General features: G+C 39.3%; 1 non-coding gene across 1 annotated transcript; it reads right to left on the reverse strand.

The window, feature by feature from the left end:
- Positions 1-1,604: 1,604 nt before the first annotated feature.
- Positions 1,605-1,713, reverse strand: LOC136494989 (small nucleolar RNA R71). Its single transcript, XR_010768780.1, has one exon. It is a non-coding gene; the product is annotated as a small nucleolar RNA R71 (small nucleolar RNA).
- Positions 1,714-13,777: the final 12,064 nt, after the last annotated feature.

Here is a 13,777-nt window from a genome sequence, read left to right on the forward strand (position 1 = left end):
TCCGGTTAGAGAGACCATCTAGAGGCTGGCTAGAGACCGAAGAGAATGCTCCGGTCGGAGAGGTGGGCTAGAGTCGGAAGCGGGTGTCGTTCCTCCTTAGACAGGCCTTCCGGTTGGAGATTGGATCGTCCTTCTAGCCTATCATCTAGGTTTTTGGGCTAGCCCATGAGTTGCACGTTTCTCACTATGTTGTTTGTTGAGCCAAGCTTTTATTGGGAAGTCGGTCCAAGAGGGACCCCCAGTTTATGAACCTAACATGTTGAGTCCTTTGTAGTCCACTCCCCGATATAGGTAGCACATAGGATGTGGTTACGAAGGAAGGGCAAGCTCTGTTCTTAATCTTCCTTAGTAAGATCCCTTATGTGTAGATATAAAGATGATCTTAGCCAAGATTACTAAGTATAATTGCACTAGTCAATGTATGCTTTGACTTGTAGTTAAGAGTGACTTAGGAATTATTCCTCTAATATTTCTACCTGACCATGCTAATGCCATAGAAAGGAGTACTCTAAGTGATTTATCATCATCATTGATCAATACTTTCCATATCTCTTATCCTAAGACTTACCCCTGTTATGAGTAGAATATTGGCTTTGGTTTACTTCTCCATCAATGGTATAGGTTATCAATACTTGTCCATGCTAGACCTTCCCTATGGTAAAATATAAATAACGATACTTGGAATACTCTTGGGTGAAGTGCTACAATGGTATAATTATTTGTGCGCTTGCAGATTCCCTTTCATTCATATATCTTTATATTCCTTCTAGTCACATAAATGATAAAGAACAACTTAGTATCATTCTAGTAGTGATGCTAGACAGTACCAACAAGCATCTTTGGCACCATCACTAGGGATGACAACCTAGTAAAGTAATGTTGGGAGATGTAGGTAATTAATAGGTAGCTACTAAAACAAGTGATAAGTTAATAAATACCAACAAGCATTTCTGGCACCGTTGCCAGGGAAGGTAGCTAGACAAAGGAAGTATTGATAAACTTATGTTTATTGATGTGATCGAGATAAACCACTGACCTCTGCTCAAATAGGCTTACCCTTGTTTTGTCTACTTGTGTATCTTATGCAGGGTAATGTATGATCGGTTTTAGCCTTCCAACAAACTACATTGAAGATCTCGAAGCATTAATCAGGAGAACTAGAGCCAAACTCAAGAAAGTCCCAGCTTCAGAATCGGAAGACAACCGGATAACGTGAAGCTTAACACCTGAATTTGAAGCCATGGCTGACAAGACTCTTCGTGAATTCTCTGCTCCAACCACTGCCAACATCCATACTAGACCTTATGTCAATATTGGAGACAATGGATTCAAGCTCAAGTCAGCTCTTATCAACATGGTACAAGCAAGCCAGTTTTGTGGAAAGGCACATGATGATGCGACCGCACATCTCCAACACTTCCTGGAGATCTGTAGCACTTTCACCATCAAAGGAGTTACCAAGGACGCCATACTACTTTGCCTCTTCCCATTCTCACTTTTGGGAAAGGTGAAGTAGTGGTTCTATGCCAACAAAGATAGAAATATTACATGGGATAACTGCTCCACTGCCTTCCTAGCCAAGTTCTTTCCCACAGGAAAGACCAATGCTTTGCATGGGAGAATTTCAAGTTTTTAGCAACAGCATGATGAATCTATCCCTAAGGCATGGGAATACTTCCAAGATTACATATTAGAATGTCCTCATCATGGGATGGAGAATTGGCTACTCATGCAGACATTCTACCATGGGTTGACCAATAGTACCCATAAAACTATGGATGCTGCTACTGGAGGTGCTTTCCTGTCACTCACACTTCAAGCTGCAACAACTCTTATAGAGCAGATGGCCTCCAACCAAGGTTTGAATCAAGAATGTGTTCAGATCCAAAAGAGAGGTGGAGGTATGCATCAACTCAAGGAGGTAGACATGTTGTCTGCCAAGATGGACCTGCTGATGAAGAAGCTCGAAGATAAAGCTAATGAGAAGAAAGAAGTCATGCACATTCATGATTCCCGCATGACATGTGAAGAGTGTGGAAACACTAGGCATTTAGGGAACAACTGCCCTAAAATTTATGAGGATGTGAACTTTGTCAACAATAACTACTATCGTCCTCAACAAAATCAAGGATGGAACCAGCAACAGAGGATTAATTGCTAGCCAATCTAGACTCATGGAAGGATTATCTAAGAAGGTATCTACCAATGATAAAATTTTAGAAAATATAAGTAATAGAATGGATAGCTTTGCTTCTACCATTAAGAACCAACATAGCTTTAATAAAATGATAGAATCACCAATAGCTCGGCTAGCGGCTACTGTTCTTCCATCCAACAAAGGTAAGATTCTGGGGCAATCGGAAGATATAGAAACTACAAATCTTGTCGATATTCATGATGAAGCTTACTACTACACAAAGCCATCGATGGGAAGGTGGATAGATTATACCTTGCTAGAAAAGTAGAGCAATCTAGGGAGACCTGTCATCCCCATCGCCATTAGACCTCACATCTTCTAGGAAGCTATCTGTGACTTCGAAGCAAGTGTCAACATCAAGCCTAAGGTAATTTATGAGAAGATCCTAGGAGATCCTTTGTTGTACACAAATATGCATTTGCAGCTTGTAGATCAGTCACTCTACTACCCCAAGGGAGCTCTTGAAGAAGCCATTATTCAAGTGGGACAATCATATAATCCAATAGACTTTGTGGTTTTGGAAATAGGTGGAGATGAAAGGGCACCCATCAAATTGGGATGACCTTTCCTAAGCACCGCAAAGGCCATCATCTACGCGGATAGTGTAAAGATCTACTTCATAATCAAGGACAAGAAAGAGAAGTTTTCTTTCAAGAATCGTATCCTGCAATCTCCTAGACATCCGCAGACGCCGTACTCGTCCGAAGAGACAACAGTGACTAAGAAGAAGAAGAACAGAAGAAGAAGGAAGAATAAGGTTAGGCAGTGACAAGAAGAATCAGTCAACATGATCAACACACTCAGATCAGAGTATGACCACCTCCTCACTTCACCATTCCTTGCTAAGAAGGATGATCCTAGTGTATCGACGATCGAGTGTACCATTGAATAAAGAATCTTCCATAAGACCTTCTGTGACATTGGATCAGGTGTCAACATAATGTCCAAGGTAACATATGAATATTTATTTGGTAACGAACCCTTGTACCCTACATATATGCAGTTGCAGATGGCAGACCAATCAATTTGATTCCTAGAAGGAATAGCAAAGGATGTTATGGTAAGAATACATGACCACTTTGCCCCTGTCGACTTCATGGTAGTGGACATGGGAGAAGAATAAGACGATACACCCATCATCGTAGGGAGATCGTTCCTCAACACCACCAACGTGATCATCTACGTCGGATCTAGACAAGTCCACTTCCAATTCCTTGGACAAAAGGTATGTTGTTATTTCAATAGTTATACTACTTATGAGCAGCCAAAGAACAACTGCTCTAGGAGGAGACATCGATCATCCTGACGTCATGGGAACCAACCCCTATGGAATGAATGGGAGGAAGATGAACAACCTAAAGAATTTGTGAAAAAGGAACCTACACCACCTAAGTCAAGCCCATTGGCTAAGCAGGTGTGGAAGGAGAAGGTGACATCATCAGAATCAAAAGAGGTGCAACCATCAGGGTCTCCATCACCGAGATCGGATGATGCACCCAAAGAATGAATAAGACAAGAGCAAAGTCCTATCCGGAGGACTTAAAAATCTGAACCCTCGTCGTGAGGTAATATCGGTAGTTATCCATATTTATTTTTAGTATTGCATGAATTGTTCTTACTTTAGCATATGTACTTTTATACATTAGCATTGTATTAGTTAAAAATATATGCATACATCTAGTTATATTTCATATAAAGAAAAATAAAAAGTTTTATTACTGTAGATCATCATCGCATAAGAAAAGAAAATAAAAATACTATTGCATTCTTAAGCCCCATGTGAATAATTTTCATGCTGTAACAAACCCAAGGAATATTCACCATGGTGGCATAAAAATAATATATATATACTATGCCTACATATTTTCTTTCTTGCGTATAAAAAATAGAAAATCCAAAAATATTAGATAGACATCCTGTTAAAATTTTACCAAAATAGAAATATTTCTAAACCTCAAGAACAACTAATCTATGGATGGCTGACCGCCTAACCCCTTATCTTAATCGAGCCATGAGTTTTTTCTTGTTGAAGTATTTTGCAGGATGATTCACATGATCAAGAGCAAGTTCACTCGGTTGTCTTCATCTCACTTCCACTCGTGCATGAGAAGGACATACGTCGACAAACCCGCTCTGAGAAAGATCAATCAACATCCAACAATCGACCACAGCAATATCTAGCTTGGGGGAGGAGCATCCCCTGTGTATCTAGCTAAGTATTTCCTTTAGTTTTACTATTAGTAAGTTTGCTTTATATTAGCGAAAGAAATAAAAAGATGCATAACAAAATAAAATTTATCTTAGTTAGTTATATATATATTATAAGGTGTGATCTTAAAACTTGAAAACAAAATAAAAAGTGTGTTTAGTTTTTTTTCTAGTTTGTTTTTTCTTTAAAAAAGAAAAGAGCTAAATAAATAAAAGGACTCTAAAGATAATCTCTTACAATGGAAATGATGAATAGTTGCTCTATCATAATTCCTTTCAAGTATCCTTGTTTTTAGTCTTGAATTCTCCTGAGTTTTAGATAAGACTATTTTGATATAAGAATTTACTCTAAACTTGAAACTCGTGGGTAGCATATGCTTGATCTAAGTCTAGGTAATTGACGGATATGATATGAGAAGGTATGAGTTGTTGTTTATCTTGGTCCAAGTGATACTAGAGTTCCAGAGATTTATCTTTTGAAAAATATAAAAATGTTTCATGATGAGTTCCTTTATGACAAAGCTTGAATTCCTACCAGAACCATAAATAATATTTAGACTAGGAAAACTTCCACTCATATATGCTGCTTACTTTTGCATTGAGTTTAGTTAAGCTTTGTTGACCCATATGAGAGGTTTGTCATGCTCTTAAAATCAAGATCACAGTACACACCACCCACATATGCACTACTACACTGGGGGTAGGTGCAAAAACATGACATTCCATTTAGATCTACTCAAAAATGTTTTACTCCTACACTAGGGAGTGAACACCAAAAATATACCCTATAGGATATCCCCAAATAAGTGCTCCAAAGATCACTTTGCCATCTCTCAAAAGTTTTGTTGTAGAAAAAGAAGCATGCGGCTATGCAAAAGTTATTCAAAAAAGAGAAAGAGTATTGAAAAAAATGGACAAGTGTCCAAGATATCTAAAACAATGGGTACTCAGATGTTCCACCTGAAAAAAAAGAGAAGAAAGAAAGAGATGAATAAGATAGCCCATGTTTTCTTGCAAGGTTATGTTTCCAAATTCTAGAAAAAAAGAGATAAGTTTTCAAGGAGCAAAGTAGAATAAGGTTAGCCACCATATATATACCATACATTCACACACATGCACATCTTGATTTTATTGTATGACTCAACTTCTTTGTATCCGAGGTTTGACTTTAAAATATATATATTGCAAGTATGCTCTTTCTTGCTTTTTCCACTCCTATAAGCTCCACATAAGCTTTAGTTGTAGGAAGAGAAAGGCATAACATCACAATTGCCTTTGGTAAGGATCCACAAATACCACATATATTGAGAGACTTGAGACTATCATACAATGGAAGCTCTGAGTTTTATTTTGAAAACTTAAAAACTCTAGAATATTTGTTGAACAAAGAACTTGAGACATAGTGCTTGACTTAATTGTTCTATCTTTCGATTGCTCAAGACCTAAGTGAAGGTTAAGAATCCCCATGGTTGAAGGTAATATGGGTGAGTTTGAAAGTCAGATCGGTTTATTCTAATCCAGAGGAGAATTCTTGTTTGAACGCATGTGTACTTTTGAGGAGAGAAAGCATTGAAGCAACTCCTGATCCATTTTTTGCTGAGTTTAGCTTTGCTAAGGGACTAGCAAAGGTTAAGCTTGGGGGAGTTTATTGATGGTAGTTAACAACCATTATAAACCATTAAATAAACATGAATAAGGGCATAAATATGATCACCAACAAAGGTCTAGGGGTTTAAACTAATAAATTCTATGAGTTTTGGTGAATCTGTATTTTGTGTAGGGTTTAACTAGAAAACCATCAAGGTGGACATATATGTCAGATTTAATTGCGCTTATCCACCATGAAATGGACACTAGAAGGTTTTAGAGGACACCACGCCGAGCCAAAGATGTAGAGGCTGCTAGGTGGCCGCACCTGTAGGCCGCCCAGCCCCTAGGCCCACCTGCTAACCTTCGCATTGTAATGTTAGTTCTTCACCGTCTCCTAGGTTGCATTTATGCCATTCCTTAAGTCGGTTTGGTCCAAGGGCTTACGTTTGATGCTCTAGGCTATATATACTAGCCCCTGCCACCCCCCTGAGGCATCAAGTTATTTAAGAAGATAGAAACCCTAATCATCCTCAGAGCTCCATCAATTCTAGGGCATAGCTAGTTAGGTTAGGTCTAGAGGGAGGCAAGCAAGCTTCACTTGGATTCCCAATCATGTCGAGAGTGTGGTTTGGTATAATCCTTGTACCCCCTCCCTTTTGTATCTCCATTGTTTTTATATGCTTGCTACAATTGTTATGACAATATTAGTATTCATCTTATTCATGTTCTCTGTTATAATGTTCATCGTGTACTTTGATTATATATTTAGTATAGCTAGTTTATCATTATGTTTATGCATAAGTTCGCAAAGCGCTCGCTCCAAAGTACACAGGGTGAGTGGTCGACATTGTGTAAGCGTGGTGCTTATATGTTATTTACCTATGGATACACCCTATATACTAGGCCATGTGGTAGACCGTAGATGTGACACTCCCGTTGAGTCCTTTGTAGTCCACTCTCCGATATAGGTAGCACATAGGATGTGGTAACAAAGGAAGGGCAAGCTATGTTCTTAATCTTCCTTAGTAATATCCCTTATGTGTAGATATAAAGATGATCTTAGACATGATTACTAGGTGTAATTGCGCTAATCAATGTATGCTTTGACCTATAATTAAGAATGACTTAGGAATTATTCCTCTAATATTCTACCTGACCATGCTAATGCCATAGAAAGGAGTACTCTAAGTGATTTATCATCATCATTGATCAATACTTTTTATATCTCTTAACCTATGACTTACCTCTGTTATGAGTAGAATATTGGCTATGGTTTACTTCTCCATCAATGGTATAAGTTATCAATACTTATCCATGCTAGACCTTCCCTATGGAAAAATATAAATAATGATACCTAGAATACTCTCGGGTGAAGTGCTACAATGGTATAATTATCTATGCACTTGCAGATTCCTTTTCATTCATATATCTCTATATTCTTTCTAGTCACATAAAATGATAAAGAACTACTTAGTATCATTCTAGTAGTGATGCTAGGTAGTACCAACTAGCATCTCTAGCACCATCACTAGGGATGACAACATAGTAAAGTAATGTTAGGAGATGTAGGTAATTAATAGGTGGCTACTAACACAAGTGACAAGTTAATAAATACCAACATTGCCCTCTACATCATCATACTCTGACGAGGAGTCATCCTCGTCCTCCACGATCATGTTTGGGATGGAGGGTTGAGCCTGCGCTACTTGTAGCGCGGCATCGGTTCCTCCTCCTCTTCCACCAGCAGTGCCTCCTCCTAGTCGGTGGGTTCCCCATCATCTTCAGTGGGCTCCTCCACCAGCAATGGATACTCCAAGTGCTTGGGGCTCAGCATCGATTGATTCACCTCCTCACTGTCTTCGTCTTCATAGTCGGTGGAATACTTGCCGAATGACCAGTGCCCCAATGCTTGCTCTACGCTGTAGTCGCCGCCGGTGAGTAGGGATCAGAGGAGGTGATGTGATGGACTAGTAAGTACATATGAGAGAATACCCTAGTCGGTGGTGCTCTCTATAGCCTACTGGTCATTTTAAAGAGGAGAGCCAAACAGTTGCTCTCTATTGGTATAAATTAATGCACATAGAATAATCCGCAAATGCACAGATATTATACCATTGTAGCACTTTACCAAGAGTAACCTAGTTTTATAACGAACCCAAAGGAACGAGGGTGAGAATAACCAATTCTAACTTAACCCAACTTCACAATCAAGGCTAGATAATGGGAGCATGGAGGAGACTGCTAAAGTATTCCAGTTCTAACTTTGGTAAGTTTTGTCTTCTATTGTTCAATTCTAGGGATATTACTAGAGAAAACACAAATAGAGTATGTTTCCTATAGTAACAAAGTCCTGATAGGACTTCTAACGAGAGGTGGACTACATAGCATTCAATGAGGCTATAAGAGTCAACCTCCCGAGCTACCACCAATCTAGAAAATAGGGTACATCCACAAGTAACCGAGTCTAAGCACCATGCTTACACTATGAATACTACTTTAACCTAGGAGCTACAAGGATTAAAGTACTCAAAAGAGAGTCGCAAACCTGAAGAATAATATGAATAAGATGCTTACTTGAATTAGAAGTCGATTACCAGAGAAATCTCAGAAGCAAGCTCAAGAAGAACTTAATTCTGCTAGGGTACAAGCCGTAGAGAGAGCACTGATAGGCTAGGACTCCTCTAGAACTCTTCCCTCTCACTCTATCTCTCTATCTCTAATACAAGAATAGATCCTATCGAGGACTAATCTTCTCTTGATTGTTAGCCCTAATCCTAGGGGACATATGAATTAGGGTTTCTAGCTTCTTAGCTCTTAGGATCAATTAAGGCATCTGCCCTAGGGGTACAGGTAGGTATATATAGGCCAAAGTGTCAATCCTCAGCCCTTGGATCAAACCGACTTGAAATAATGGCTAAGATGGATCCTAAGAGGCGGTGGAGAACCGGCATAACAAAGAGGATGATAAGTGGGGCCCATAGGGGCCAAGTGGCCTCTAGGTGGGGCCGACCAGCCCCACATGTTAGTGGGTCAAGCCCCGCTTTGGTGGAGAGCCTCCTAGAGTCTTCTAGAACCTTCCCATGTTGATCCCGCGGTGGAATTCTGTGATTAACTTTGATGAATAGGTCCCCATTGATGGTTTTCTGATTAAATCCTATAGGAAATACAGATTCACCAAAACTCATAGAATTTGTTAGTTTAAACCCCTAAGTCTATGTTGGTGATCTATTTTAGTCATTTATGCAAGGTATATTGATGGTTTATGATGAATGTTAACTACCGTCAACAAACTCCCCCACACTTAGGCTTTTACTCATCCTCGATAAAAGGGTGGATTACTCAAGACATAACTTTAGGACAAGGCATCAACATAAAGCCATTACTAGTCATGCATGCTCTGTAGGATTCAAAGTGTCTACAATGAAACCTTGGGCGGTTGAAGAATGGAACAGCTTGAAACATATCACCATCTTCCTTCAGTCAAGTCAATTAGAGAAACATTTAAGATTTTTTGAAAACAAAACATAGCTTACCTTCTACTTTTGTGGTTCTCTAATATCACTCTGTATATGTGGTATTTTTGGATCCTCACCAAGGCATCAATGACTTGCCTTCTTTTTGCCTACTTCTAAAAGCTTATGTGGAGTTCAGGTAGGGATGAAAATGAAAACATACTTGAATTGCATATATTGTAAAGTCAAAACAAGGATCCAAGGAGAAAAGTGTCACTCTTAGATCAAGATGTGCATGTATGTGGAATATGTATATGGTGTCTAACGTAATTCTACTATGCTCATTAAAACATATCTCTCTTGATTAAAACTTTGAAAATACTTTTTGCAACAAAACATGGGCTATCTTATTTATCTCACCTTTTTTTGGGCGGGCATCTGAGTACCCATTGTTTTAGATATCTTGGACACTTGTCCATTTTTTCATTTCTTTTTCTTTTTCTTTCATGAATAACTTTGGCATAGCCCCATGCTTCTTTTTCTGTAATTGAAACTTTCAAGAGAGATTTTTACAAGAACTTAGAGCATTTATCCTAACAATCATTTTTTGTGTCTATTCCTAGTGTAGGAGTAGAATATTTTTGTGTGGATGGAAAACATATTGTTGCATACTCCTAGTGTAGGAGCAGCAGGTATATGTGGAGTGTACATGATCTTGATCTTGAGAGCATGATAAGTTTCTCAACAAGGGTCACAAGGTTTGACCAAACTCAATACAAATACAAGTAGTATATGTAGAAGGGTTTCCTAGTCTATATATCATGTATGGCTCTAGTAGGACATTACTTACCACAAAGGAGAGGTGTAGCTATTCATTTTACTTTTTGAAATAAAAATTCTCCAATAACAAGACTTCAAGAATCAAGTTCTCATTATTCTACTATATCTCATTCCACAACAACTCAAGTGATATGGGGTCCCTAATAATAAGTTTCCAATAGTAGCATGACTTCCAGGAAAAGTATTATGTGAGTCCATCCTTAAGTCATGACTAAAATAACCTTTCCTCATGTTTTAAGTTGTTTTATCAAGTGATTTTCAATTTGGTTCGAAACAGAAAGCAAAACATGTAAAAATAGAGTGTATGGGCTACAAACCTGACTGTGGACAAAGCGTGAGGTGAGGTGGTGTAGTGATGGGCCAAGCGGCCCACTCTAGGGTCTGTTCAGGGCCCACTTCATCATACGTGGTTCTTGACTCATTACTTTTCTGAATTTCATGATTTTCATGATTAAATTATGTCTTGTTGTTGTGGTGTGTCTCCCCCACACTTGTTTCCCTGTATAACTTTCTACACAACATGAGGAGACAAACACATATCCAAAAGAAATAGAGAGCAGATAATAATACGACTCCATTAGTTTCAATAAGGCACTTTATTACACAAGCACAAACTAAGCACAAACTTTAACTAACCTAACACAATCTTTTAACCATCTGAGCTAAGCGACAAACCTAAACACATGTTAACACTTAACCTAACACTTGTGCCTTATTAATCAAACTATTACTCAGTTTTGATCTTTATTCCAAACACAGCGGGAAAGGATGGAGATTTTGCTTTTTAAATTCTTCCTCTAAAGATGCTCTAATTCCATCCTATTATGCATAACTTAGAGAGTCCTAGTAAGGAGATTGGTCTTCTCTTGGAGGGTTGTGATGGTCTGGGTAAGAAGATTAATTCTCTTCTCTAGGGCTGCAACTGTCGTCCTCTGACGCATCTCTTCCCTCTCTAGTGGAGCTGGTGTAGGTCTCTTCATTGTCTCCTTTGGTGGAATGATCCTGGTCTGCCCTGGTGCAGCTCGTACGCCATCAAAAACTACACGGGGCATGGTTGTAGTGTATTTGGCACATGAGACCTCCCCAAACTTGTTAGTCTTCACACTCATCAGCATCTCATTAGGTCTCGGGGGAAGGAGCTTGGTGTTCTTCTGTACTTGGATCATTGGGCCCTTCAACTGATGTGATTTGTCCTTCAGGAATAGGCGCTCCTACGGTGGACTGAGTGCAGGTTGATGAACTTGGGCAAAGTAAGACTATCCATAGCTTCTTTTTGGAGGAACTGGGGCTAACTATTTGGGAAGAACAATGGCTAGAGGGACAGGTTGTCCTATAGGAACAATGTCTAGAGGCTCTTCTATAGGAGGTAGCTTGTTGAGGTCAGTCCCAAAGGGGATGATCTGCTTGTCGACCATGGGAACTAGAGCGGAGGAGAGCTTTGCTACAATTGGAGAAGAATGCTTTGATGGGATGGCTATGGAGGCAGGTGGAGGCTTGTTTATATAGGGGAACAACTTGCAATAGGGGTCAAGATCTATTCCTAAGGGTGTTTTATGAAAGGATATGCGAATGAATTAAAAAATGCGGGCTTCTAACAAGGAAGCATCTAGAAGACATGAGATAGTTGAGGGAATGCGAGAGGGGCTGATAGTGGGTCGGGTGGCCTTGGGGTGGGGCCGGTCGGCCCCACATGTCATCTTCTCGGAGTGATTTTTCTTACGTGGGTTTCTAAACTCTATCTAATCCTGAAAAGTATATTTTTGCATTACAATTCGTTACGGAGGATGGTAGTGGTGTAATTTATGGTAAAATCAGAAAATCTACCTCATCCAAATCCTCAGGTGGTTTTTTAGGTTCTAGAAAGATCTTGAGAGGATGGTCATTTACCTTGAATAATGTACATTCATCGTTTTGAAGTGTTACCGCTCCATGCGATGAGTGCCTATCACCTTGAATGTTCCTTCCCATTTGCTTTGAAGTTTTCTATGCCTGAATAATTTAACCCTAGAATTAAAAAGTAATACCTTATCTCTAGGAGCGAACTCCTTCTTGATCCTCTTGTCATGCCATCTCTTGGTTCTCTCCTTATATATCTTGGTGTTATGATATGCTTTTTCACGCCATTCATCAAGCTCAGAGAGTTGCATCTTTCTCTTGGTTCTTGCGGCTTCAAAGTCCATGTTCCTTTGCCTAATGGCCCAGTAAGCTTTGAATTCTAGTTTGATAGGTAGATGGTAGGTCTTTCCATAGACCAATTGATATGGTGATATCCCTAATGGTGTTTTTAGGCCATTCTGTAAGCCCATAGTGCATCGGGTAGTCTATCCTTCCATGCAATCCCCATCTCATTAACTGTCTTTTGCAAAATGTTCTTCATTTGTTTATTTGATGTTTCTACTTAGCCACTTGTCTGAGGCTGATACGAAGTAGCAACATTGTGATGGATCCCATGCTTCATCAAATAGTGGTGGAAGTTCTTGTCCATGAAGTGAGTTCCTCCATCACTAATCGCCATCCTTGGAACTCTGAATCTTGGAAATATTATTTCTTTAAACATCTTCTTGGAGTTCTTTGCATCAGCAGCTCTACATGGCATGGCTTCAACCCACTTGGAGACATAGTCAACAGCCACCAAGATGGACTCATAGCCTTTTGACTTCGGAAATGGGCCATGTAGTCGATTCCCTAGACATCGAAGAGCTCTATCTAGAGGTTGGTGGTGAGTGTCATGGCATCTCTTGAATTGATATTCCCATGCCTCTGGCATGCTCCACATCTCCTGATGAAGTCCTTTGTGTCTTCATACATGGTTGGCCAAAACAATCCACTTTGCTAGATTTTCACATGAGTGTGGAATGCCCCATAGTGTCCTCCATATGGTGATGAGTGGCATTGTTCGATAATCTTGATGCCTTCCTCTACCGATACACATTTTCTGAGCAAACCGTCAGAACATACTCTGAAGAGGTATAACTCAACCCATATGTGGAGACAACTTTCGTAGATGAGCTTCCTTTTGTTCTCCCCTGGTGGTACATAACTTGCAACCATAAAATTATCAATATTCGCTTACCAGGGGTCGAATTTTGTGACCTTGCAGAGCATGTCAGTCCCACAAGTGATCGGCAACATAATTTTCTACTCCCATTTTATCTTTTATTTCTAAATCAAATTCTTGGAGTAACAAAATCCATCTTATTAATTTAGGTTTAGCATCTTTCTTAGTGAGCAAGTATTTTAAAGCAGCATGATTAGTATAAACAATCACCTTAGCTCCTACTAAGTAAGATCTAAACTTATCAATAGCAAAAACAATAGCCAAGAGTTCTTTTTTAGTTATTGCACAATTAAGTTGAGGTCCTATCAAAGTTTTGCTAGCATAAGCAATTGCATGATGCTTTTTATCTTTAGTTTGTCCCAAAACTACCCCCACAGCATAATCACTAGCATCACACATAATTTCAAAAGGTAGCGACCAATCAGGGGGTCG

Source organism: Miscanthus floridulus, chromosome 11 (assembly GCF_019320115.1).
Source record: "Miscanthus floridulus cultivar M001 chromosome 11, ASM1932011v1, whole genome shotgun sequence".
In the NCBI taxonomy this organism is placed as follows: domain Eukaryota; kingdom Viridiplantae; phylum Streptophyta; class Magnoliopsida; order Poales; family Poaceae; genus Miscanthus; species Miscanthus floridulus.